The 24,494-nt window shown below is 45.8% G+C and overlaps 1 pseudogene; it reads left to right on the top strand.

Annotated features, from left to right (window-relative positions):
* LOC120405024 overlaps nt 1–24,494 on the top strand; it is a 53,249-nt pseudogene that overhangs the window by 6,212 nt on the left and 22,543 nt on the right.

Genomic DNA, 24,494 nt, shown 5'->3' with positions numbered 1-24,494 from the left:
TCCACTCTTTGTGTCATGGTGGATCCCAGGAGGTGATGGGAATCCCAGCCATGATGGGAAAGTTCTCTCCTTCCATTTCATGTGTTCTTCTGTTCCATTTAGCGACCATGAACAAACTGTGTACAAAATGGGGCAGCAGCCTCATGCCATTACAATGAACCAATCAAAATACTTGGTGATTTCAATTATAAACATTTTTCCTATTTCTAGAATCTCTAGGCTCATTGTCATGCCAACCTATGACTTTATCAGGAGCCTTGCAGACCCCTCAGTACTGCTTTTCTAGAGTAAATGATCCAGTTTGTATCAGTTGTTTTACAAACAATTTTCTATAATGGGCGGAGTGGGACTTTTGTTACCTTGGGCAACTTCCAATACAGATGTGTGCAAAATGTCCCTCTGGGTCAGTACTGAGTGAATGTACTAGCCTCATGCTGGAGGACACTCTGCTGTAGGGGCAGGGGCGGCTCCAGACCCCAGCACGGCAAGCGCATGCTTGGGGCAGCATGCTGCGGGGGGCGCTCTGCTGGTCACTGGGAAGGCGGCAGGCAGCTCCGGTGCACCTCCCGCAGGCTTGCCTGTGGAGGGTCCGCTGGTCCCACGCGGCAGCCAGCACACCTTCCACAGGCATGCCTGCAGGAGGTCCACCAGAGCCGTGGGACCAGCAACCGGCAGAGCGCCTCCCGCGGCATGCCGCCCTGCTTGGGGCGGCGAAATGTCAAGAGCCGCCCCTGTGTAGGGGCACCATCTCTTAAGTGAGGCAGGTAACTGGAAGTACTCAATTGTGGTAATTAAAGATCCCGTGGCGCTCTCTCTTGTAAACCCATGTGTCCTGACAAATTCTAGTTTATGAAGTTACATTCTTTCCACCTACATTCCCAGTATTGTTTCAACTGCATATAATATTCTCCTCCACTTGTTACCTACCTTGTTGTGTAGACAGTAGCCAGGTTTCACCAGGGGATGAGGTGATGCCTACAATCTTTACTTAAATGAATAATTTCATTGAGGCGACCATGTTTGAATAAGGGCTGCAGGATCTCACCCATATTTAAATGATTTCAGGATCCTTTTTGAAGAAGGTTTCATTATAAATGTGAAGAACCATTATTGTTGTTCCAGTAGAACTATTTTAAGACATTAGTCTGAGATTAGTCTGTCTGTTTTCTGAACTTTCAGTTCAATATTTCTAATGTTTCATGTTGCTGATACAGGTTACAATAAGAAGTATAAAGAAGATATTAAAAAGAAATACAAGCTAATAAAAGACATGAACAGTCGTTTTGGTGACAATATAATTCTAAACAGAAGATACACAAACCTCACTATTGTAGACAGACCTCGTCAGGCAAAGGAGAGAGAACATGAAATAATGGCCATGGGATGGAGACATGCAGAAATCATGACTGAACGAGCTAGTTCTGCAGTTACACTGGCCACTCTCTATAAACCTGATAAAGATGGACAAACACCACAAGTCGTTGTGCAGCTGGGAGCTGCTGGGATTGGGAAAACAATGACTGCAAGAAAGATCATGTACGATTGGGCAGCTGGGGAACTCTATAAGAAAAAGTTTGATTATGTTTTCTACATAAACTGCAGGGAAATGAACCTTCTTAATGAGCAGGGAAGTGTGGCTGACATGATTTTTAAAAGTTGGCTTAATACAAATGCACCAGTTAACCACATTCTGGTGAATCCAGAAAAACTCCTGTTCATAATAGATGGGTTTGATGAATTGAGATTTTCCTTTGATCAGCCTAAAGATAATCTGTGCACTGATCCCTGGGAGAAAAAGCCAATGGAAATCCTCCTGAGCAGTTTATTTAGGAGAACAGTTCTTCCTGAATCCTACCTGATGATCACTACAAGACCAGCTGCTCTGGAGAAACTCGGGCAATGTTTGGAGTGTTCACATTATGCAGAGATCCTGGGGTTTTCCAAAGCTGAGAGGGAGGAATATTTCCACACGTTCTTTGGAAATGAAAACCAAGCAAGACAAGCTTTACAATTTGTGAAAGCAAATGAAATTCTTTTCACCATGTGCTTTGTCCCCTTCGTATGTTGGATCATCTGCACAGTTCTGAAACAACAGCTTGAAAAAGGTGAGAATCTCACACAAACTTCAAAAACAGTCACTGGAGTGTATATGCTCTACCTTTCCTGTTTAGTCAAGCCTCTCAGCAACAATACAAAGCAACACTTACATGGAAATCTGAAGGGACTTTGCTCTTTGGCTGCTGATGGAATCTGGAAACAAAAGATACTGTTTGAGGAAGAAGAAATCAAGAAGTTTGGCTTAGATCAAGAGAACTCTCTCCCCCTCTTTTTGAATGAGAATATTTTTCAAAAAGAAACTGACTGCGAATGTCTCTACAGCTTCATTCACTTAAGTTTTCAAGAGTTTTTTGCAGCTTTGTTATATGTCCTGGAGGAAGGTGAAACAACAGATTCAGGGATTCCCAAGAAAGATGTGAAAACGTTGTTAGAAAACTATGGAAACTCTAAAAATTATTTAATGTTAACAGTGTGATTCCTGTTTGGGTTCTTAAATGAAGAAAGAATGAAGGACCTGCAGGAAAAATTTGGGTGTAAACTTTCACCTAAAATTAAGGCAGATTTACTGAAGTGGGTTCAAGCAAACCAACAAACAGATTTAACCTTGCCCTGTGTTCATGAGGGGATTTATCAAAGTTATCAGCTTGAGTTGTTTCACTGTGTGTATGAGATGCATGAAGAAGATTTTGCAGTTAATGCATTGGATCACTTCACTGAACTGAAATTAAATCAAAATAAATTTACCCAGATGGATCAACGGGCTCTTTCATTCTGTGTAAAGCATTGTCGTAGTCTGGAGTCACTTTGTATGTGTGACTGTACATTTAGCTTAGAAGACCACGAGGAAGAACTCCCAAGACGACAAAAGTGGCTACATCAGTAAGTATTGTCTGAGCTGAAAAATCTGTAGTTTCTTTAACAGATCAAATGTTGTTTTTCCTATGTCTTGATAACTACTAATTGGCTGAATGACCCACCTGAGAACAATTCTACTGTTACTGTAAGCTACTGATACAGTTATCCAGGGCCGCTGCAACCATTTAGGCGACCTAGGCAGTTGCCTAGGGTGCTAGGATTTGGGGGGCGCCAATTTCTTCGTCAGCGACCGCAGCAGCCGGATCTTTGGACACCCCGGTTGCCGCCAACATTTAGGCGGAGGGAGCTGGGGCAGGGGGGTGCGGGGAGGGCTGCCTGCAGCAAGTAAGGGGGGGGCAGCACGCAGGGGGAACTCCCCGCCCCAGCTTACCCCTGCCCTGCCTCCTCCCTGAGCATGCCATGACCGCTTCATTTCTCCCGCCTCCCAGGCTTGTCGGTATTAACAACTGCTTGGCAGGTCTCCAAAAGCAATCCTAACCCAACCTACCACATCTTGCACATCTTGCAAAACTGTCACATGTTTCCACATAACTAGTGCAATGGGAGTGTGGAGTTTTTTTGTTTTTTCTGGGTGAGCGAAGATGCCACAATACCCAGTGGTAGAGTGACCAGATAGCAAGTGTAAAAAATTGGGACAGCAGGTGCTGCCTGCCCTGGCTCCCTATGTAAGAAAAAGCTCCAAAAATCAGGACTGTCTCAATAAAATGGAGACATCTGGTCACTCTACCCAGTGGCTTAGCAGATGGTGCATTGAGGTACCAGCTAAAGGGCTGTGAGTTCTAATCCCAGTTGTTTTCTTGACTGCTCTTGATATTTCTCTGCTTTTTTCATCCCTTATTAACATAGGCCTCAAAACCCTGCCTTAGGGGAGGTATAACTATCACCAACCCATTTTACAGCCGAGATAACAGAGCGATTGGCAAGTTCACATCAACAGAGCCGAGGATAGAACCCAGGCCTCTAATAGCATGGATCTAAGCCTCATCCATTTTGCCACCCTGCCTATAAGGTAAAAAGAGCCAAAATATCTCTGTGTAATCCACATTCAGACAGAGTGGCTCTTTATTCCTGTCTAGTGACTAGATCGTACAGCAAGCAGTTCATGGATCTCTAATAGCCCCTGTACTCATGGGAGTGGTCCTATAAATCAAGTGACAGATGCTCCTCTTTTGAGGTTGAGAGCCCAGGACCACTCCCTGCAGATCAGGGCTGGCCAAATCAGGCAGGGAACAGATCTGACCCTGGTCTCTCACATTTCAGATCAGTGTCCTAACTACCCAGTTACAGAATCAGTCTTGTTCTCTCTGGCCCAATTAATATTTAAGGATCTGCACAAAGTGGAATAGCTCCAACAGAGAGAAAAACACTACCCATAGGGTTATTTGCTATTCTGAGATGAGAGCTCTCTCTCTTCCTCTCTCCAGAGGTATTAAGGAATGTTTGTTGAACATTTTCTAACTGAAGACAACCCAAGCAGGAGGGTTGTTGCAATGGCTCTGCTGTCTCTAACCAGCAGAGCTTAGATTCCTCCCAGAGCAAGGAAGAGAACCCAGCCTAACAATCCTGAAACCCAACAGCCTAGTGCTAGGGATTAAACACCATTCCCCGCTAATAGGATGTTGGTGGCCCCAGAATGAATTGAGATTGGTCAGTACCAGCTCCCACCTCACAAACTCACCACCATGTGTTACACTAACTAGTAAATGATCAAGTTTAGTCTAATGGGCAGAAGTTAGTAAGCAGGAGTCATGTGCACCAGCTGCCCGGCCATTGTCAAGTGTTTTGCAGGCAGGGGAGGCTCTAGACATTTTGCCACCCCAAGCACGGAGGGTCCGCTGGTCCCGCAGCTTCGGCGGACCCTCCGGACCCGCAGCTTCGGTGGACCCTCCGCAGGCATGCCTGTGGGAGGTCCACCGAAGCCACGGGACCAGCGGACCCTCCGCAGGCAAGCCACCGAAGGCAGCCTGCCTGCCACCCTCGCAGTGACCGGCAGAGTGCCCCCAGTGGCTTGCCGCCCCAGGCACGTGCTTGGAGTGCTGGTGCCTGGAGCCGCCCCTTTTTGCAGGATTCACAGCAGAGGTAAGTTTTAAGGAGGGATTTGAAAAAGGCTATTGCAAAGGAGTAATAAGAACATAAGAATGGCCATACTGAGTCAGACCAAAGGTCCATCCAGCTCAGTATCCTGTCTGCTGACAGTGGCCAATGCCAGGTGCCCCAGAGGGAGTGAACCTAACAGGTAATGATCAAGTGATCTCACTCCTGCCACCCATCTCCACCCTCTGACAAACAGAGGCTAGGGACACCATTCCTTACTCCTTAGTGGAGTTATGATGTGTTCCTCCCAGGCATAGGGGATGGCAAGGGAGAAAGCATGAAAATATTATGGACTAATGAGTAATGAAAACTGGCTTGGTCGGCAGAGTAGAAGCGGAGGTTGACATCTTGATAATGTGCTACAGTAACAGACAGGGCAAGGCTAAGCCATAAAGGGCTAAATGGTAACTTGTGTTCGATTCAGTGGAGAGGGGTGGCTAGGTTACCAGGAACACATCTCCCCAAACGGTGCTGCCTGCCCTGGCTCCTATTGGCCCGAGTCAAGTTAAATAAGGTTGTACTGACTCTTTTCAAAGCACTGCATGGTGCTGGCCCTAGATCTGAGATAGAGAGAGAAAGCTACAGTCCCTCCAAGACAGCGAATTGGCCTGGTGGCTTTGTTCCACAAGAAAAACCAATCAGTTGACAAGGAAGGAAAGGCTTGTCTCTGCAGGAGATTCAGTTGTCCCAGGTGTGGGGTCACAAGGTGGAACTCACTGCTCAATGAAATAAGAATGAACCCCCTGCACCCACCCACCCACACTGCCTCAAAACTAAATACAAACCCTACATCTCTGACTGAGTTTTCCCACAAGAACCAGCTCTCACCAGCACCATCACATTACACATGTTCTTTAAAAATAACCCCAGTGATACCCACGCTCTTTCCTGATGGAGGGGAGATGTCTTGTGGAAGGCACTGGGACACCATAGTGTTGGATGACCTTACAATAATCTGAGTCTTCAGCATAAATTTGACCGTCAAAGCCACATTTTGAATGAAATTGCCCAGTGTCAAGGTGTAGGTGGAGAAAAGGAGGGGCCAAGGAAGGAGCCCTGTGGGGTGCCAGTGAAAGATGGAGGGGGGTGGGAGGATGCAGCACATGAAATGCTGACGAGAGAGGTAGGAGGAGAAGCAGGAGAGAACAGACTCCTGAAAGTTGAGGGAAGAAGAGGTTTCAAGAGGAGGAGAGTAGGCAAAGGTGTTAAAGGCAGTGGAGAGGTTGAGGAGGGAGAGGACCGAGTACAGAACCTGAACTCTGGCTAGGGTGCGGTTAATAAAAACTAAGATGGAAGCTTCAGTGGTGAGGAAGCCAGACTGGACAGGGTGACAAAAGACAGGGATTTGGCCTGCTCTCCTTTTACCCACCATCTGCCTCAGTGACACCATCGACCATCCCATCCTATCTTCTGATCTACCTTGTCCCTAATGCCCTTCCATTCCTCATGTTCCCCCACCCTCAAACTCTGGTCTATTTCTTTGGCAACATATGTGTGATTTATTTGCCCCATGCATGGCCGGCTCAGGGTTTTTGCCACCCCAAGCAAAAAAGGGGGCCGCCGGAGCAGCAAAGCGGGGAAACAAAACATGGTGTAGCCAGAGTGGCAAAGTGGGGTGGGGAACAAAAATGGCACGGCTGGAACGGCAAAGTGGGGTGTGAGGGGGAACCTGCAGCACAGCCAGAGCAGTAAAGCGGGGCAGGGGGACCAAAAAAACAAAAAAAAGGCACGGCTGGAGCAGCAAAGCAGGTGGAAAAAAAAAACCCTGCGGTGCGGCTGGAGCGGCAAAGCGGGGGGAGGGGCACGGCGCGGCAAAGTGTGTGGGGGGAACAAAACAAAAACACGGAGCGGCAAAGCGGGGGAGGGGCGGGAATGGCGCGGCTGGCAAAGCAGGGGAAAAACAAAACAAAAAAACCCTACAGGGCGGCCGGAGCCAGTGTGCAGGGGGACTCCCTGTGCTGGAGAGTGCGCGCCTGGTCTAGTGGTGGGGGCGGGGAGAGAGAAGGGGGGCAGCTAGGGCTTCAGCGGGGCTCTCTTCCCGCGGCCCCAACCGCCTCACTGCCTGCCGGGAGGGCTCCGTGCTGCTCCGGTCGGCTGGGAGAGAAGGACGCTGGCTGCCCTGCCAAGTTTGCTGCAGGGTGCTCCCCTCCTGCACCCCTTACAGGGCGGCCAGATCACCAGGAAAAAAAAAAAGCGGTCGTGCCGGCCTAATATTGGGCAGAAGCCACTCCCTAGAATCTGCCACCCCAAGCACGAGCTTGCTCGGCTGGTGCCTGGAGCTGGCCCTGCCCCCATGATAAAAAACCCTTCCCGTGACCCCACTTGTCTCTCCAACTATCACCCTGTCTCCCCGAATACTCTACAACTGCTGTTTAAGAAAGACCTGATTATTAGAGCTGGGCAGATAATAATTAATAATTCATTCAATGTGTTGCGTCGCGGTGCCTCTCAGGCGGGCATGGACCGAGCCCATCAATCAATGTGATTGGGAGCAAAGTCATTTATTTCTTTCCAGCATGCTCTTATATATAATTAAAGCCAGGCCATCAAGCAATTGCTAATTGGTTAATAAAATACACACAAGCACAGCTGTAACTTCATAGGGTAATTGTCATTCTGTACAACTTTCTAATTTATTATCCTGTTTACTGCCCACTTGCAGATAAGAGCCAGCCCAAGGCCAACATCTCAGGCACAGCTCACAGCCTAATTAGCCCGTCCTCAAAGTCTAAACAACTCAGCTTCTCACATTCCGTTCCCACATCTCCCCCCTCTTTTCAAAATCAAAAGAAGGAAAAAGGGTGAAGGCATTAGTAAAACATTCCCAACTCATAATATCAATACTACAATCTACACAAACCAAAGCTAAAAGGCAAATAAAAACACCAACTGCCTAACTAAACCGTAACAATATCTTCCGCAGTGCCCTACTTTTACCTATTACTTCCCTCCTCCAGGTAACGCAAGTGGCCCAAGGGGCCAGGAGGGTTCTGCCAATGTGCGTGCCACACAACAGCAACGGCGGCCACACAAATAGCAAAAATACAAAAGGCAAACAGCAAAAATACACAGCATCCCTCTGTTCTTGTGACCACACTACTGTAACTTTCCACCAAAGGAGGATAGGGAAAATGCAACCCCACATCCACATCTCCCCCTCTATTCCAAAACACACAAAAAAAGGGCATGCAAAGCAAAGCAAAAAAAATTAATAACAATAACCAATAAACAAAACAAAAACAAAACCAAATAGTACTTCCTTAATCTATAGGGCTCATCTATAACCATGCAATTCATAACATACAACACCAACAACATCAGACAAAACAAACATAAATTAACAAAAATAAAACAAATAAATGGTAAAAATTCGGCAGGGTTCCCCCATTCTCTATTGTACACCAACCTGTGACAAATTTCTATTACCAATCCATCCCTCATGTGTCAGGTGATCAAGCTGACACTGAGGGAGGGGGGGTCCTAGAGAAAACACAACATAAACCACATAAAAATCTTAACAACACAACAATAATTCTGGCCAGAAAAACAAACACCACAAAACAAAACATAAAACACAAAACATAAATTTAAACTCTAATAATAACTGCATGGTACATTAAATACTATACAGCTAACATCAATTCTCTTAAATATCTAAAAAACAAAAACAAATATACCCCTACTGGGCAATCAATCATTACTTAAAATACACAAATACCCTTATTAATTTCAGGCAGAACAGGGGAATTACTTCAGCAATTAAATCATTTACAGTAATACAACTGCATCTTGACTTGCTTCTAAATTCAAAGGTATACACAGCTAAAATTTCTTACTTATAACTTCTGCTTTTAAACACTAAAAATAAAAAAAAAAACATCACCACTTATATGCCCTTAAGCCTAATACAACTTCAATTACATAGCACTATATACATTCTTCAGCTAATACAACAAAATTGTTTATAACCAAACAATTGCAAACTAATTTCTTTGCCTAAATTTATTTACAAACATTTCAAAACTCCAAAAACTTTTCTCTTAGCATTTTTACAAAATTCAGCTATTATTCCCTTTAGCAACCACAAAATTAACTTTTTACTCTGCCTTAAATTACTCGCTTGTACTCCAACAACAACCTTTCTCAACTTAAATCACCATTCCAAGTATCCCCCTGAATATTTGAAATTCCCAAGCTTTTGTCTGTAGCCTGGCCGCCTGGGCCCGATCCTTTTTTCCTCTTCAGATTCTCTGTCTGTTGCCTACCCGCCTGGGCCCGATCCTTTTTTCCTCTTGTTAAACCGTTCCTTACATGAACACCAACTTATTCCACTATCAATTTAGCTAGGAGGGTGTACTTCTTAACTAGCCCCCACCCTTCTAGTCTCTACTGCAAGCAATCTTACAGCTACCAATAATCAGCAAATAACACAAAATTTACAAAAAGTCTAATAAGACTAACAAAAGCACTTTACATAAAGGTACTTTGGGTCACATAAATTCAAAGCCATTCTCCCAAATTACCTAGATTTATGCCTAATAACACCATAAACTCCCCCCCTTTGAGAATACTCAACAAACCTTTTGGCTGAGTTTTCTCAAACTTTAAAAACAAAAACAATTAAGCTCTAGAAAATCGGGGTTAGTAATGGGAGGGGGTAATACCATTTACAATCCAATTAGGGAGGGCAATACATGCTAAAAAAAAAATTCCACAACACAGGACGCAGCCTGTAGAATAAACCCCAAAATCCAATCAATACCACATTTTTCAGCAGGAGTCCCAAATTTCTTCCGCCTGTGTACAATTCTTCGTTTCTTCACCAGGGTCAGTTCTCAATGTCCTTTTAGTCAGGAATTTCTGGACTTTGGCAATGTCAATAATGTGAGCGTTTTTTCTTCTTTTCCACCACCGTTGTGGTTCAGCTTCTACGGGGAAAATTACCAAAACATTATTCTGTAGTGGTTTTGCTTCTTGGAGTTGGTTTTGCTTCTTTTAAAAAGAAATCCAATAACACAATGGGGGCTGCAGCGGACAAGGGAGAGGTTAGTCAGCACGTCACCTTGTCCTTTTTTCCTGCTGTTTAGAAGCACAATGAAGCTAAATAAAAAAAAATAAACCAATCATCAGTAGTAGAATCCTCCTGATGTAAAGGGGTCTTTTTGCAGTAAAAATCATGGGTCCAAGCAGTCAGTCTCCTGGTTGCAAAATGGCAGGGCTGCTAGGATCTTTGGGCAGCTCTTCCATACCTGTGAAAGGAGACAGCTAACACATTCCGTAGTGCCTGGCAGGGTTTTGCAGCTCTCATTAGCTTTTTTGGGCCCAGTCAAGCCCCGGCTTTTCCTTGGCTGTCCACCAAGTCTTAGCTAAACGGCGTGTGTCCTTGACTGGGGCGAGAAAAGAATGAGCTTTCCTGGGTTAAATCATTCTGTTCTCTCTCCTTCCCTGCTTGGCTTCTTTTAATCTGTGCAGCCTGTGTCAAAACACCCAGCTGTTGCTGCTCATACCGGAGAAGCATAACGGTTTTCCCGGCACTGTCCCAGGCTTAGACCAGCCAGCGTAGGACGCCTTCTCCAGGCTCCTGCCAAAACAACTTACTTGCTTGTAGGTCCAAACGACCTCCGGGGCCACGGCACGAGCCTCTGCCTGCGCCATGCACTCCAAAGTTTTCTCATCCAGGGCTCGCTTCCAGCGGAGCCCCTCCTCGTCGAGTGCCCGAAGGGCGGTCAGGAGCCTCTCCAGCTCCCCCTCTTTCCACAATGATGCTGGAAGACCTTGCATTTGATCTAACTTGTTATTAATGGCCTGCAGCTGTTGACCCCGGCGCTCCATTTTCTTATAAAAGGCATTAGACTGGGTAAACTGAGTAAGCGTAGTCAAATTGGGATATACCTGTGATGGCACGTGTCTCACCCGAGCCTCCTTTGTTTCCCCGCATTCGTGACACCCCCAGGTCCCGTGGACATGGCATGGCTTGGGAGGGGGTGCATACGGCAAAGCTGTTTTCACAGGCTCGGGCGTATCGGGGGGTAGCGGGACCGTAGCAGGATTAGTTATATCGGGGCCGAGGGCCACATTGGAGGGTAATGGAACCATAACAGGGGCAACATTATCCAGGTCGGAAGCCAAAGGTATCACCGTGTCCTCGCCACCGAAAAACTCCCTGGCTCCAACCGGCAACACAGAAGGCATTTCGGGCGTTGGGCGGAAAAGCTTAGAAAGGGCCACCTGCACTCCTGCCTCGGCCGCGAGAGTTTTTACTATCTTCTTTGTCTTATTCCATACTGGACTCAGGGAAAAGGCTTCCTCATCGCCCTGAGCCACCGACTTCCAAAGCTTGGAGCCTAGCCGCTCCCACACAGTTCTATTAAAAATTGTACTCGGCTTAACAAAAAGTTCCCTTCTCTGTCCCCACCGCAGCAGGCGGGATAACGTATCAGAGGGGAGCTTTTCTCCCTGCCGCTTCATAATGTGCAATAAAGGCTTCTGTGTTATCTTTTCTTCCGCTGATGCAGCGGTTCCCATGTTAGCTGCTCTGCCCTTCCTCCGCGACTTATAGCCGCCGCTTTCCTCCGCGGCTTATAGCCGCCGTTCTCCTCCGCGACTTATAGCCGCCGCTTTTCTCCGCGACTTATAGCCGCCTTTCTCCTCCGCGACTTATAGCCGCCACTTTCCTCCGCGACTTATAGCCGCCCTTCTCCGCCGCGGCTTATAGCCGCTCTCCTCAGGGCTCAGGTGCGCCCCTCTTTTCGGACGCCCGGGGGCTTCTCCAGCACTCCCCGCCGCAGCTCCTCCGCCTGGAACAGGCCACCGACTCTAGGCCTCCGACACTATCATCATTCGATTCGAATCACGTCGGGGTCACCATTTGTTGCATTGCGGTGCCTCTCAGGCGGGCATGGACCGAGCCCATCAATCAATGTGATTGGGAGCAAAGTCATTTATTTCTTTCCAGCATGCTCTTATATACAATTAAAGCCAGGCCATCAAGCAATTGCTAATTGGTTAATAAAATACACACAAGCACAGCTATTACTTCATAGGGTAATTGTCATTCTGTACAACTTTCTAATTTATTATCCTGTTTACTGCCCACTTGCAGATAAGAGCCAGCCCAAGGCCAACATCTCAGGCACAGCTCACAGCCTAATTAGCCCGTCCTCAAAGTCTAAACAACTCAGCTTCTCACATTCCGTTCCCACATCAATGAATGTTGCCTTTTTCACAAGTTATCCAAACAATTTTATTTTTTTAAATATTAATTTTTCTAAATTATTTTGATTGGACACACAGGTCATAGATATTTCAGTTCTGTGATTCGATGAACATAAATATGAGAACCAGATTTCTAGTATGAATGCTCAGGATTATAAATACAAATTTTGCTTTCACAGGAATATTCTGTAATAGTTATTTAAACGCATTGCTTCAACAACATTCCTGTCTGCAAATTCCCTTTGCTAGAATATTTGGAAAGCACACAATAAAGATGTGTGAACACAGTGGAAATAAATTCACTTTAAAATTCATCAGAATATTCTTGAATTTTAGTTGTTTAATTATTCATCCAGCACTATTTCTTATACAGATGCTGCTTTAAAATTAACTTACCATTTTACACATTCTGCTGTCAGGAAACAATAAGCTCCATTTCTGGTTCCTCCTAGGGATGTAATTTATTAAGTGTAAGCCCAATTATACACTATTGAATAACAGTTGTCATAATTACAATTTTAAGCAAATACTTATATTTGGTTTTTAGCTTTGTGGGCAAATTAAAGACAACATTCCTAGTTAAATAAACACAATAATTTCTACTGTATCTCCAGAAATGATACTGCACTTACTGCCTGACACACAAGCATAAAACCTCTGGAGACATTCCCATTTGTGTGAATAGTTAGAACTGGTTTTAATATTCAGAGAATCAGAGTACCACAAGTTCATAAAATGAATGGATTAAATTTAGTCGCATGTATTCTATTTGACTCCATATACTTAAAACACATATCAAAGTACTAGATGTAGTTTTGAATTGGGGGACTTACAACTAACTGCCTGCAGAATAACCTATGTGCACTGTATCACAGTGTCCAAGAGGCTATTTCAATGTTCAGGAAATAGAATTAAAATCTGCCTTCAGAGAACAACAAAGACAATTTCTATTTTCTCCTTTTTTTAAGGAAAAACCGTCAGGATAAGCCAAAGCATTCACCTATTTACCTGCTCTGTCAAGCACTGAAGGATCCAAACTGTAAATTAAAGAAACTAGAGTAAGTAACTATTCTTTCTTTTTAAAATCCTCTTATTACTGCTGCTATCCCAGAAATTCTACAGCAGTGCAGCTCTTCACCATGGTTGGTATAGTGACCACATAGAATTGTGTAACTTCTGAGGATTGTGTTTAAATTTTCAGTTAAAACATGTGGGGTTGGCTTAGTCGGCCTAGTGCTGTAATGACAGTTAACCCAATTACCTTACCCACAGATGAGCCTGAGAGACAGGGGTCAGAAGGCCAGGGGGAATTCTTTGAGATCAGGAAAGATTCAGGACGTGGAAGATACAAACTTAAGCATTTTAATCTTAGATATTTCTGAGGTGCTTGTCACTAGAGCTCGGTGAAATTTACTTGGTGAATAGCTGATTTGGCAAATAATGCAGTTTAGAGTTGACTGTTCACGAATTCAGGTCAAATCTGATGAATAGTTTAAACTGAATAAAAATGGGGAGAACGTTTCCAAAAAAGTCAAAATATTTAGTTTTGACATTTTTGAAACAAAATTTCAAACTTTGTGACAAAATGATGTTTTGTTAGGAAAATTTAGCTCAGTTTAATTAAAAAAATAGAGTTAAACAAAAAACCTGAAAACTAAGCATTTTGTTTAGGGGAGCACAAAACATTTCATTTGATCCCAAACCATTTGTTTTACAGTTTTTTTTCATTTTGTTGGGAAAAATTGTCTTTTCTGTTTCAAGTGAACCCAAATAAAATACTTTCTTATTATTGGGTTCAGGCACTGAACCAAATAACCAATCATTCACCCAGCCCTACCTGTCAGCAGGATATCTAAGCCCTGAACATATCTATTTATTTAACATCTATGTATCTTCACTGGATTTCATTTCTCCCTGACTCACAGGTGTGGTTTTTTTGGGAGGGGATTGATTTATTTCTTTCTCTTCCTCTGCTCCACCCCTCAACTCTCTCCTGGCTTCTTTATTTTCTTCCTACTACACCAGCTCCATCTCACGCAAGTTGGTCTAGTTCAGGGGTCGGCAACCTTTCGGAAGTGGTGTGCCAAGCCCTCATTTATTTACTCTAATTTAAGGTTTCGTGTGCCAGTAACACATGTTAATGTTTTTAGAAGGTCTCTTTCTATATTATATAACTAAACTACTGTTATATGTAAAGTAAATAAGGTTTTTAAAATGTTTAAGAAGCTTCATTTAAAATTAAATTAAAATGTAGATCTTATCAGTTTAGTTGTGATCCTTGCCCTTGCTTTTCCTTGCTGAGTTTTCCAATTTTCCCAGGCAGGCAGCGGGCTGAGCGGGCTGGCAGATGGAACCCCAGACCAGCAGCAAAGTGCCACTGAAAATCAACTTGCATGCCACCTTTAGCATGTGTGCTATAGGTTGCTGACCCCTGGTCTAGTTATTACTTAGTCCTGCTTTGAGTGTGGGGGACTGGATTAAATGACTTATTGAGGTACCTCCAGCCCACACTTGTGGGATTCTGTGGTGATCCTGGAGTTGTTCCTGGGAAAGTCTTTAGCAAAGAGGTGATCTTGCATTTTGCTTTGACCATGGCTAGGCCAGGACTCAGTCTGATCCCCTCTGACAAGGAGTTCTACAGCAGGGCTCTAGCGGTTGAGAATTCTCTGCCCCAATGCCCAAGACTCTGAGCCTGGGCTCCTATAGCTGGATTGTCCCTGTGAGCACAGCTGTTCTGCAGGGTGCTGGTGGATCGAGCGGTTTGAGACGACATCTGTGCTAGAGAACTTTGAGCTTACCAGCAGCAACAGCAATATACCTGTATCGCTGCACAGCCACATACATACTTACAGCGATGCACAAGAGATCACATCACCTTTGGATTTTAATAGAATGCAATTACATATTGTCTCCTACCATGTCCCTCTGCACTGATTCAGCACAAACACTGGCAGAGCAGCTGCAGTGGGGCAATAAATACTTCCCATTCAATCCGACAATGCCCCTGCCCAGCCTTCCATGACAGCTCAGCGTACTGGTGCTGTCGTGATAAGCCACTCACTGAAGCTAGACAGAAGATTTCATAATTTGGATGAAAAAATGAACAAAGGTGATACAAAATTATCAGAAAATTGCTTCCAATTTCCAGCCAGTTCTGCATGCCAGCCCCATGTCTGTCCCTAAACACCCAACCCTCAGATGACGACATCTGAATTTCAACTTGAAAACAGAAATCTTGTTTTTATTTGGCCCCTTGAGAATTCTTCTGAAAATCAGACAAGCAACAGCTTGTGAACATTGTCCTGGTGCGTGTGCACGTACATTCGCACACATTGCACGGAGTGTTCACTGCCTCAACAGCAACTTCCATACTGCTGAGATCTGCAAATAAGAACACAGAGCAGGATAATTAACTAATGAATTAACAACCAGACAAGCACTACCCTCTGCACTCCCACACCTCCAAGTAACTCCAAAGATCATTACATTTCACCCAGTTACCCCTGCACTGAGCCCAGTAACTTGGGTTTAACTAAAGCATCTTCCAGAAAGGCATCCAGTCTTGATCTGAAGACATTCAAGAGACGGAGAATCTACCACTTCCCTTGGTAGCTTTGTTCCAATGGTTAACCGCCCTCACTGTTAGAAATTTGTGGTTCATTTCTAATTTGAATTTGTCTGGTCTTAATTTCACACCATTGGTTCTTGTTGTGCCTGTCTCTGCTAGACTAAAGAGCCCTGTAGCACCTATTGCCCAAGTGGAGATGGGAGATGATTTCTGGTGTGAGTATGAGGCTATTGAGCTGGCTCCAGGACAGCCCCACACCTCATCCAGCTCCTCAGTGGCCCCCATGGCTCCATGGCTCCTTCTCTCCCGCACCCTTGGAATTTTGGGTGAGGATGGTGAGCTTTCCCCTCCCCTCCATTTTCTTCTGAGGGCAGCCAGCTGGCCCAACCCCCATGCATGTTTTACGAGGGCTGACACGTGGGTCCACAGTGCTCCACTTCTCTGGGTGCAGGTCCCAGGGATCTTCCTTCAGGCAAGAGCTGCCGCCCTTACCCAACTTTTCATCATCCATTGACAAAATGAGGTTGCTTGCTAGGCTCCATCTCTGCTTTTTATAAGCAAAGCTGGTGGGATGGTGAGGGGAGGGAGACTTAATCTCCAACAGTGTTTTCCAGGATCTCTGGTTGTTCTCAGGGTAGTGCTACAGGGGCCAGACAGTTTGGGTTTGCACATTTTTGATTTCCAACTCACGTTCAACTAACTTTAAAGTAGAACCTGAATTTGTAATTTCTATGCTTAGGAATGAAAGTTTAGGATATTTTTTTTAAAACAGCATTTTTTAATCTCTTTCTACAAGGTTGGGGGCAGGTCACAGTAACTTCAATGTCAGTATGACAAAGCCTTCTGTCTGGGAACTGTTTACATGTTGGCTGTGAAGGAAGAGTTTGCTACACAATGGAAGCCCAGATACTGAAAACTCAAACTTTGCCAACAACAGCACATGTACGGGGCATCACAGCCACCTTTATCCACAGAGCAAATTCTTGCCGACACCAATCCCAATGTGATCTGTGAAGCTAGGCAAATGCACTGCCCTTTTCCACAGCAGACTGTGGGTGACCAATGGAATATGCATTGATTTCTCACTGCGAAGTAAAGGGAATGGAAAAACTGTATAAAAATAAACTACAATAGAACCTCAGAGTTATAAACACCAGAGGTATGAACTGACCTGTCAACCACACAACTCATTTGAAACTGGAAGTAGGCTATCAGGCAGAAGCAGAGGGGAAAAAAAGAAGCAGCAGCATATACATTATGTGACTGTTAAATATAATCTACTAAAAAAATAAAGGGAAAGTTTAAAAAAATTGACAAAGTAAGGAAACAGTTTCTGTGCTTCTTTCATTTAAATTAAGATGGTTAAAAGCAGCATTTTTCTTCTGCATACTACAGTTTCAGAGTCAGTTGTTCACTCATAGTAAAGTATTCAGTCAGTGTTCAGTGGTAAACTTTTGAAAGAACAGCCATAACATTTTGATCAGAGTCACAAACATTTCAGAATTATGAACAACTTCCATTCCCAACGTGTTCATAACTCCAAGTTTCTACTGTTTTAATGAAAACTAACTGTAAAAATGGGACCACTTCCTCCTGGCCTTTTGAAGAGCTAATGTGTCAAATCGGTGTCAAATGAATCAAAGTTTTTTTTCCTAAAAAGTTGGTTGGTATTTCCAAATGTTTAATTTGCCCCAAATAGAACATCGAGTCCCTGGGGAAAGGCCCGACTCAGATGGGCATGCAGGCATGAGGGAAAAAATTGTCAGGATGGATAGACTAGTAAGTTCAAAACACACTTGGGAGGAATCTCAGAGGAGTCTATACTATCACCTTAGCTTTGTAAAATGTGACACAATGGACCAGTCGTGTGAGCCTGAAGCTCACTCGCTCTGAGCCAGAATCATTGTTGGTAGGAAAATGACTTTCCGTGTATGGAAATTGAGCTCCATTAACCTAGTGATTCAAAAGGAGGTTTCATCAGCTTTATCCCATGACACCAGGGAATGGAGGTGTTACAACTTGGCCCAGTACCACTCTGGAGGATTGCCAGGTTGTTGTGAGTGGGGCCCAATCACTGGGTGACACCTGCTTCTAAGCCAGGTGAGCCTGGGTGTGGTCTAGCCCCTGTTTCCAGGTCTGGATCTTTGGGGTCATTCCTCAGCCCTCTTGTCTGATGTCCTTCCTTGGAATGTGAGGCGCTGCCTTCCCATTGCCCTAGGCCCTGAAATCAGTGTCTGAGATCTCCCAAGTCCCACCTCCAGTCAGACTCTCACCCTGCTCCAGCGCTCCACCTGGGTTGTGGGTTCTCTGGGCTTCTAGCTTGTCACCTTCAGGGATAATGTGGCAGGAAAGCAAGGAACACAGGCTTGGCACAGGGGCTTATTAATCAGAGACTTTGTCTTCAAAGCACTCAGGAGTTACAGATCTTTGAAAAACAACAGAAGTCCTGAGATCCCACCTCCCTGAGTCTGGTTGGGCCCTTCCCACGAGTCCGAGGCATGTCAGGGTTTCAGGCTGGGCAGAGTCCCTCTTGCCCTCTCTCTCCTGTACATCCTGCTTATATGTCATGATGGTCATACCCATCCTCTGCATAGGGCAGCTCTGGGTCTCTGTCCCCTTGCTATGTGACCCACTGGGTTGCCCCAGCACCCTCTCCTAGTCATGCTTGCCCTGCCTGTGGCCCCGCTGTTCCAAGGGGTTGGGCCAGAAGTTGAGACAATCACAGTCAATGACTCCAGAGCATAGTCCTGATGGCTTCTTACTGACAGTCCTTCAACTGGCTGCCAGGCACCTTTCCTGCTCAGGAAATGCTGTTCAATGGGTTTGTCCTGGGCAAGTTCAGACATGTGTTCAACAGCTAATACAAAATGGGCTTTGTAATTTTGTACAGTCACACACACACACACACACATACACACACCTCTCTGACACAGGATTTCAAAAGTGTCAAGCCCTATATGAAGCGGATAATAAGGGCTGCAGGGACGGGACACTTTGTCTACTTCCTGAGAGGCTGGAATAGCTGCTAAATGCCTCTGTGTGGCGTCAGTCTTTAGGATAGACTCGGATGAAGGAGTCAGTTAAACTGCTTTTCTGTGGAGATAATAGAGAGCACCATGTGGACCTGTTTGCACCCTGCTAGAACCCCTTTCTACTGGTAGATGGGGAAGGATAGCTCAGTTGTTTGAACTTTGACTTGCTTAAATCCAGGGTTGTGAGTTCAGTCCCTGAGGGGGCCATTTAGGGATTTGGGGTAAAAATCTGTCTGGGGATTGGTCCTCCTTTGAGCAGGGGGTTGGACTAGATGATCTCCTGAGGTCCTTCCGACCCTGATATTCTATGATATGATTCTAGGAAGACATGAGGCTCCTGCATATGGCCCGTACCCTGTCAGGAGCCAAGCTGTCAGGAAGAGGGCTCCTGAGATGAAGCAAGGTGCCTTTGTTCTATGTTAGCAACCAAGACCAGATTCAGCCCAATGGAGTCGGCTTTGGACAGCTGCACGTGACCTAGCCAGTATGAGGCTATGAAGATTATAGAACCCTTGTATCTTCTGAGATGCGCCAGTGCCTGTGTCACCAGAAGCAGATATTAAGGTCCACAGGAGCATTCTTCTCACGGAGGTAGAGAGAGCCCCCTTGCTAACATTATCTATTCTCCAGGCTATCAGCAGAAGGCTGGTAGGTTCTTGTTCAGGTATGTGGCAAAGAGAGACCTCCCTCTCTCTTGTGCCCTTTGAGACTGGGCTCTCTAGGGAAATTCCAGCCTTTTCTAATGTATGGTCGAGAGAGATGGGGTGGGGGGTGAGACTTGAGATGTGGCAAATTGGAGCCATCCCTGAATCCTGAATGTTCAATACTAAGTCTTCCATAGATGGTGGCTTATTTGCTGAGTCCTCAATTGACAAGATGCAGCAAGAAAGAAGAAAAGGCTCCTCCCATCCACAAAACTTCTTATTAGCAGATGCCCAAGTGTGTCTGCTCAGAGGTGGAAAACACTCATATGGGAATACAGGATCAATGAGAGCTACAGATGCACGTGGATTGAAATCCACACATAACCATGTGGTCCCCATCATCCATTACTACAGCTCTGTGATTCCCCCTCCCTTCCCCCCTCACTCCCAAATACAGGAATCTTTCTAGAAACCCACGGCGGGACTGGACAGACAGAAATTCTCATTTTCCTCTCTGCTTATCTCCTGCAGGTTTTGTGATTGCCTTTTGACAGCTGCTTGCTGTGAGGATCTCTCCTCTATTCTTGGTACCAAACAGACCTTGATCGAGTTGCACCTGGCAGGAAACAGCCTGGGAGAATTAGGAGTGAAGCTGCTGTGTGAGGGACTGAAGCATGTGAACTGCAAACTGCAGAAACTGAGGTGTGTATTTACCATTTTTTTTCCGTAAAAGACTCCATGGAGTGTGAGGATGGTGTAAGATGCTGGCTTCCTGCAGGTACATGAAGTCAGTGTGTACATTGCAAAAAAGACCCACAGCAGTGAATTCTCAGATCCTGGATCAACTGATCCAGGTTCATACTACAGGACTAAAAATAGCTGTGTAGTGAGGTGGTGTGGCTCCCCTCCACCCTGGAGCGGGACGAGCCCATCTGGAGCTCAGAGTGGGCGGAGCTAGGGAGCTCGGAGCCCGTCTCTCAGAGGGTCAGGCGGCAACTCGGAAGTATAAAGGCTCGCCCTCAGAGCTCACTAGGGAGCCAGTCGCCAGGCAGGACAGACGTCTCCAGCCTAGCCCACGACTGGGAAAACCCCGTGGCCCAAGGTGCACACCAGGACTGGCCTGACTTGCCCTGCCTTGCCCTGCGCTCGCTAACCAGAGGAGGTACCGGACCTGCCCTGCGCTCACTACCCGGAGGACGTGCCGGGCCTGTCGCTCACCCACTGCCCCGAGGAACCCATGGTGCTGGACCCCCGGAGGACACCACCCTGACCCAGGTACTACCCGAGGGGGAGTCTGGAAGTAGCCTGGGGGCAGCCGACCCTAGCACTGCCAGAGCCCATGTCAGTTTGTTGTGGTAAATAGAAGCTAGGCACTTCCCATGGCCCCTCCAAGCTCACCGAGAAAAAGTTTTGAACGGTTTCACAGCCGCATTTCGGGATTCACCAGCCCACTGAAAATGCAGCCACCCACTACCCTCATCTTCAGCTTAGCTGAACGCACACTTGTGGAACACAGGCTAATGGACATAACAGATGCCCATAGAAGGACCCCAGTGTAAACTTCTCTTTTACAATCCCACTTCTGCCAACACCAAGGTTAAGATTCATTGCTGAGCTTCTAAGAGGCGCAGCAAAGATCTCACATTCCAGAGAGAGGGTGGAGCTAAGTGGATTTAAACCACCTTTAGGCCTCCCAGATTCAGGGCTGCTCCAGGTATTCAAATAGTTCCCTAGTGTAAACTAGAGCTGCTCTGAGATCCCCAGGCTGCTAATGGACAACTCTGCAGCTTGCAACAGATGAGAATCCCAATAGCTGGCAAAGCAGAGTAATTGTTCTAAAGGAAAAGTTATTTTGATTCTGGAAGAGTGTGTCCACACAGGGAGCTATTCTGCTCAATGTCCTTCTATAGACAAGCCCTCAGTATCTAGCCATCATGTTTAAGGCCTGATCTACACTTAAAATTTAGGTCAATATAGCTACAAGGCTCATAGGTGTGGAAAAGTCAATTAAAATAAAAATAAATTAAAAATTCAACCCCTGGTGTAAATGCAGCTAGATTGAGAAAAGAGGACAATATATCTTCAGTTTGTCTATTTTGGTCATAGTCTCCTTGATCTGGGTGATATTTCTTTCTAAAGCACTGAGACTTTTAGTCTACAAGAAAGAGAAACTCTAATGTACAACTGGATTCCTATATAATTCCCTTATTCTTCATTTTTCACACCAGTCTCTATGAATTTGTTTATTGATGTGTTGCAAATCCTTAGATTAAGGGTCATGGGGACTATGGTAAATGCTTCTTGGCTTTCCACGCTGGAATTTCAATTGAGAGGAGAGGACTGGATGGACAGACATGCTCATTCTCTAATCTGTGCATCTCTCTCTTTCAGATTGAAGGCTTGTAAACTCTCAGCTGCTTGTTGTGGGGAGCTCTCTTCCGCTCTCAGCAACAACCAGTTGCTGACAGATCTGGACCTGAGTGATAATCAGCTGGGAGCTCTGGGAGTGCAGCTGCTGTGTGAAGGACTGAAACAGCCAAATTGCAAACTGCAGAGACTAGTGTAAGTATTGACCAGTTTCCTCTATGTAAAGACCTTGGCAGGAGGCGTGGATGGGGTACAATAAACTTCCTGCAGGTACGTGGTGAGGTTAAAATCTGAGTCTCTCCTATTAATGCCTCAGTTGGGGATACTTTCTCCCCACCCCCAAACATGTGAGAGCAATATGGAGCCACTACCCAGGAGGACCCTTGCAGTGAATAAAAATCACCACTTGCAAACCAGGACAGCTCTGATCCCTCTGTTAACTATTTCTCCTCATGTCCAGTCACCCCCGCATCCACTTCTCATCCCTCTCCCCTGCTCTGTAGGGTAGGTGGTGGGAGGGACAGGAACAGTCTCTATTCCTGAAGCCAAATGACATGCCCTCTTAGAGCACCATCTAGCTGAGGATCTCAAAGCACTTACAGAGCTGAGGGAATTCACCTCCCACCCCATTGAGCCAACTGGAGACAAAATAATATAAGATTCATTTAAGTCAGTTCCTGCTGCCTTGATCCCCTCCTGATTCTCCCTCTGTCCCTGACCCTGCCCCACCATCCAGGTTTGTGACCTCCCTGTTGATTTTTACTTCCTCACGTCCCCTCACCTACACCCAGGCTGCCATTGAATCTTCTCGGTTCTCCATCCCATGTCCTCCCGTCATCGTTCAGCCGGATGAAAGCAATTTTTGCTGCACACAACATCCGAATACTAAGGTGCTCCCCCACCCCATCTCCAAGTTTTACTGTTGACTTCAACAGGAACAGGATTTGTCACCATTCTGCAAACCCTGACAGTAAAAAGCTTCAAAAATCCTCTCGCCTGTGGACAGGAGGAGGTTCTCCATCAGCCTTGGCAGTGCCGTGTCTGTTCTGTGTCTAGGCTTAAAACCCAGCTGGATATTGCCAATGGACAGGTGAAGTTGGATGCAACTGTTCAGTAACTGCTTGACTAGATTGCTCAGAAACAAGAGACTTGATGATACCAGGCATTCACATGTAAGGCTGGTTGTATCAAGCAATGAATTCTTAAGTCCTGGCCAGGTTACTGCATGCTCCAGGTTGGGGGAGCAGATGTCTGTCCTCAAAAGCAAATGATGACAGTATTTGTTAGTAGGGTTTCTAGATGCTCTTGCTCAGAGCCGTTCTTAGGGTATGGCGAATCAGGACGACCCCTCTGGGCCCCGCGCTTTTAGGGCCCTGTGGGCCAGAGCAATTGGCCAGCACAGTCGCTCCCAAAAGTGACGGATCAATCCCGGAAGTGATGTATTCATCACATCCACCCCGGGCTCCGCACCCCCCTAGGGATGGCCCTGCTCTTACTGGCCTGCACTAGCCACAGAGATCAAGGATCCGAGTCATAGGCAGAGGGTCGGATTTCCTCTAGCATTGTCTAGGATTCCTGTTTTGTGAATGAACAGAATTCTGAGGAGGGTTTTGTGTTGTCCCTGATGGCCATAGAGGCCATCCTGAATGTGGAAGATCTTCTCTGTGAAGTGGGTACAGTTCCTCACGCTGACTGGTGCTGGGCTCTGGAGCTAGGAGGCATCTAGGTTAACAATGTTATTGACAATCCAAAATAGTTCAGTGGGGTGTGACTTGGGGCTTGTCTACCCAGCCCTGCAGTTCAGACTACAGGGGTATGAAGTGCAGCATGCACCAAACTGCTGTGCTGTAACTCCCCCATATAGACAATGCAGGTGCAAACAAAAAGGTACCTAGTTCGTGCTAACATAGTCCTGTTTGAAGAGGACTATGTTAACACAAGCTAGGTACCTCTTAGTTTGCACTAGGACCATCCACATTGGGGTGCTGTGTGCACCAAAATGCTGTGCTGTTGCAATTCACACCCCCATAGTCCAACTGCATCAATGTAGCCTCGGTGGTTGCTATGGAAGAGGAGAAGGAGGATCTCTTAGTCTCCTCCAGGGACAAGGAGCAGGCAAAGAAGAATTCGTTGTTCAGACATCTGTATCTTCTTGAGTGTTCTCAACACTGACACTTGGGTTTTCTTGCCTCCTTGCATCATCTATCACAGGAAGAAGAAACCACAAAGCTCTGTAAGGGCCATATGGGAAGGAAGTGCTTCAGAACCAAAGTATTCATGGCTGTGGTCAGTCAGTGACTGTGATGTCTCACTGGTTCTTCTAGTCCTTGGCTGCTGGGCTAGGGCATCAGTGCTTTGTGGGTCTAATTGGATCAGTGAGCAATCTAGGATGGACTATGATGTTAAGAAAAAAAATTAATTAATAAGCAGCAGATTTAAAACAAACACAAGGAAATATTTTTTTCACACAACACACAGTTAACTTGTGGAACTCCTTGCCAGAGGATGTTGTGAAGACCAAGACTATAACACGGTTAAAAAAAGAACTAGATACATTCGTGGAAGATAGGTCTACCACTGGCTATTAGCCAGGATGGGCAGGGATGGTGTCCCTAGTCTCTGTTGACCAGAAGCTGGGAA

The sequence above is a fragment of the Mauremys reevesii genome, linkage group 4 (assembly GCF_016161935.1).
Source record: "Mauremys reevesii isolate NIE-2019 linkage group 4, ASM1616193v1, whole genome shotgun sequence".
Lineage (NCBI taxonomy): Eukaryota > Metazoa > Chordata > Testudines > Geoemydidae > Mauremys > Mauremys reevesii.
The sequence above is the reverse complement of the archived record's forward strand: the minus strand, read 5'-3'. Positions and strand labels throughout refer to the sequence as shown.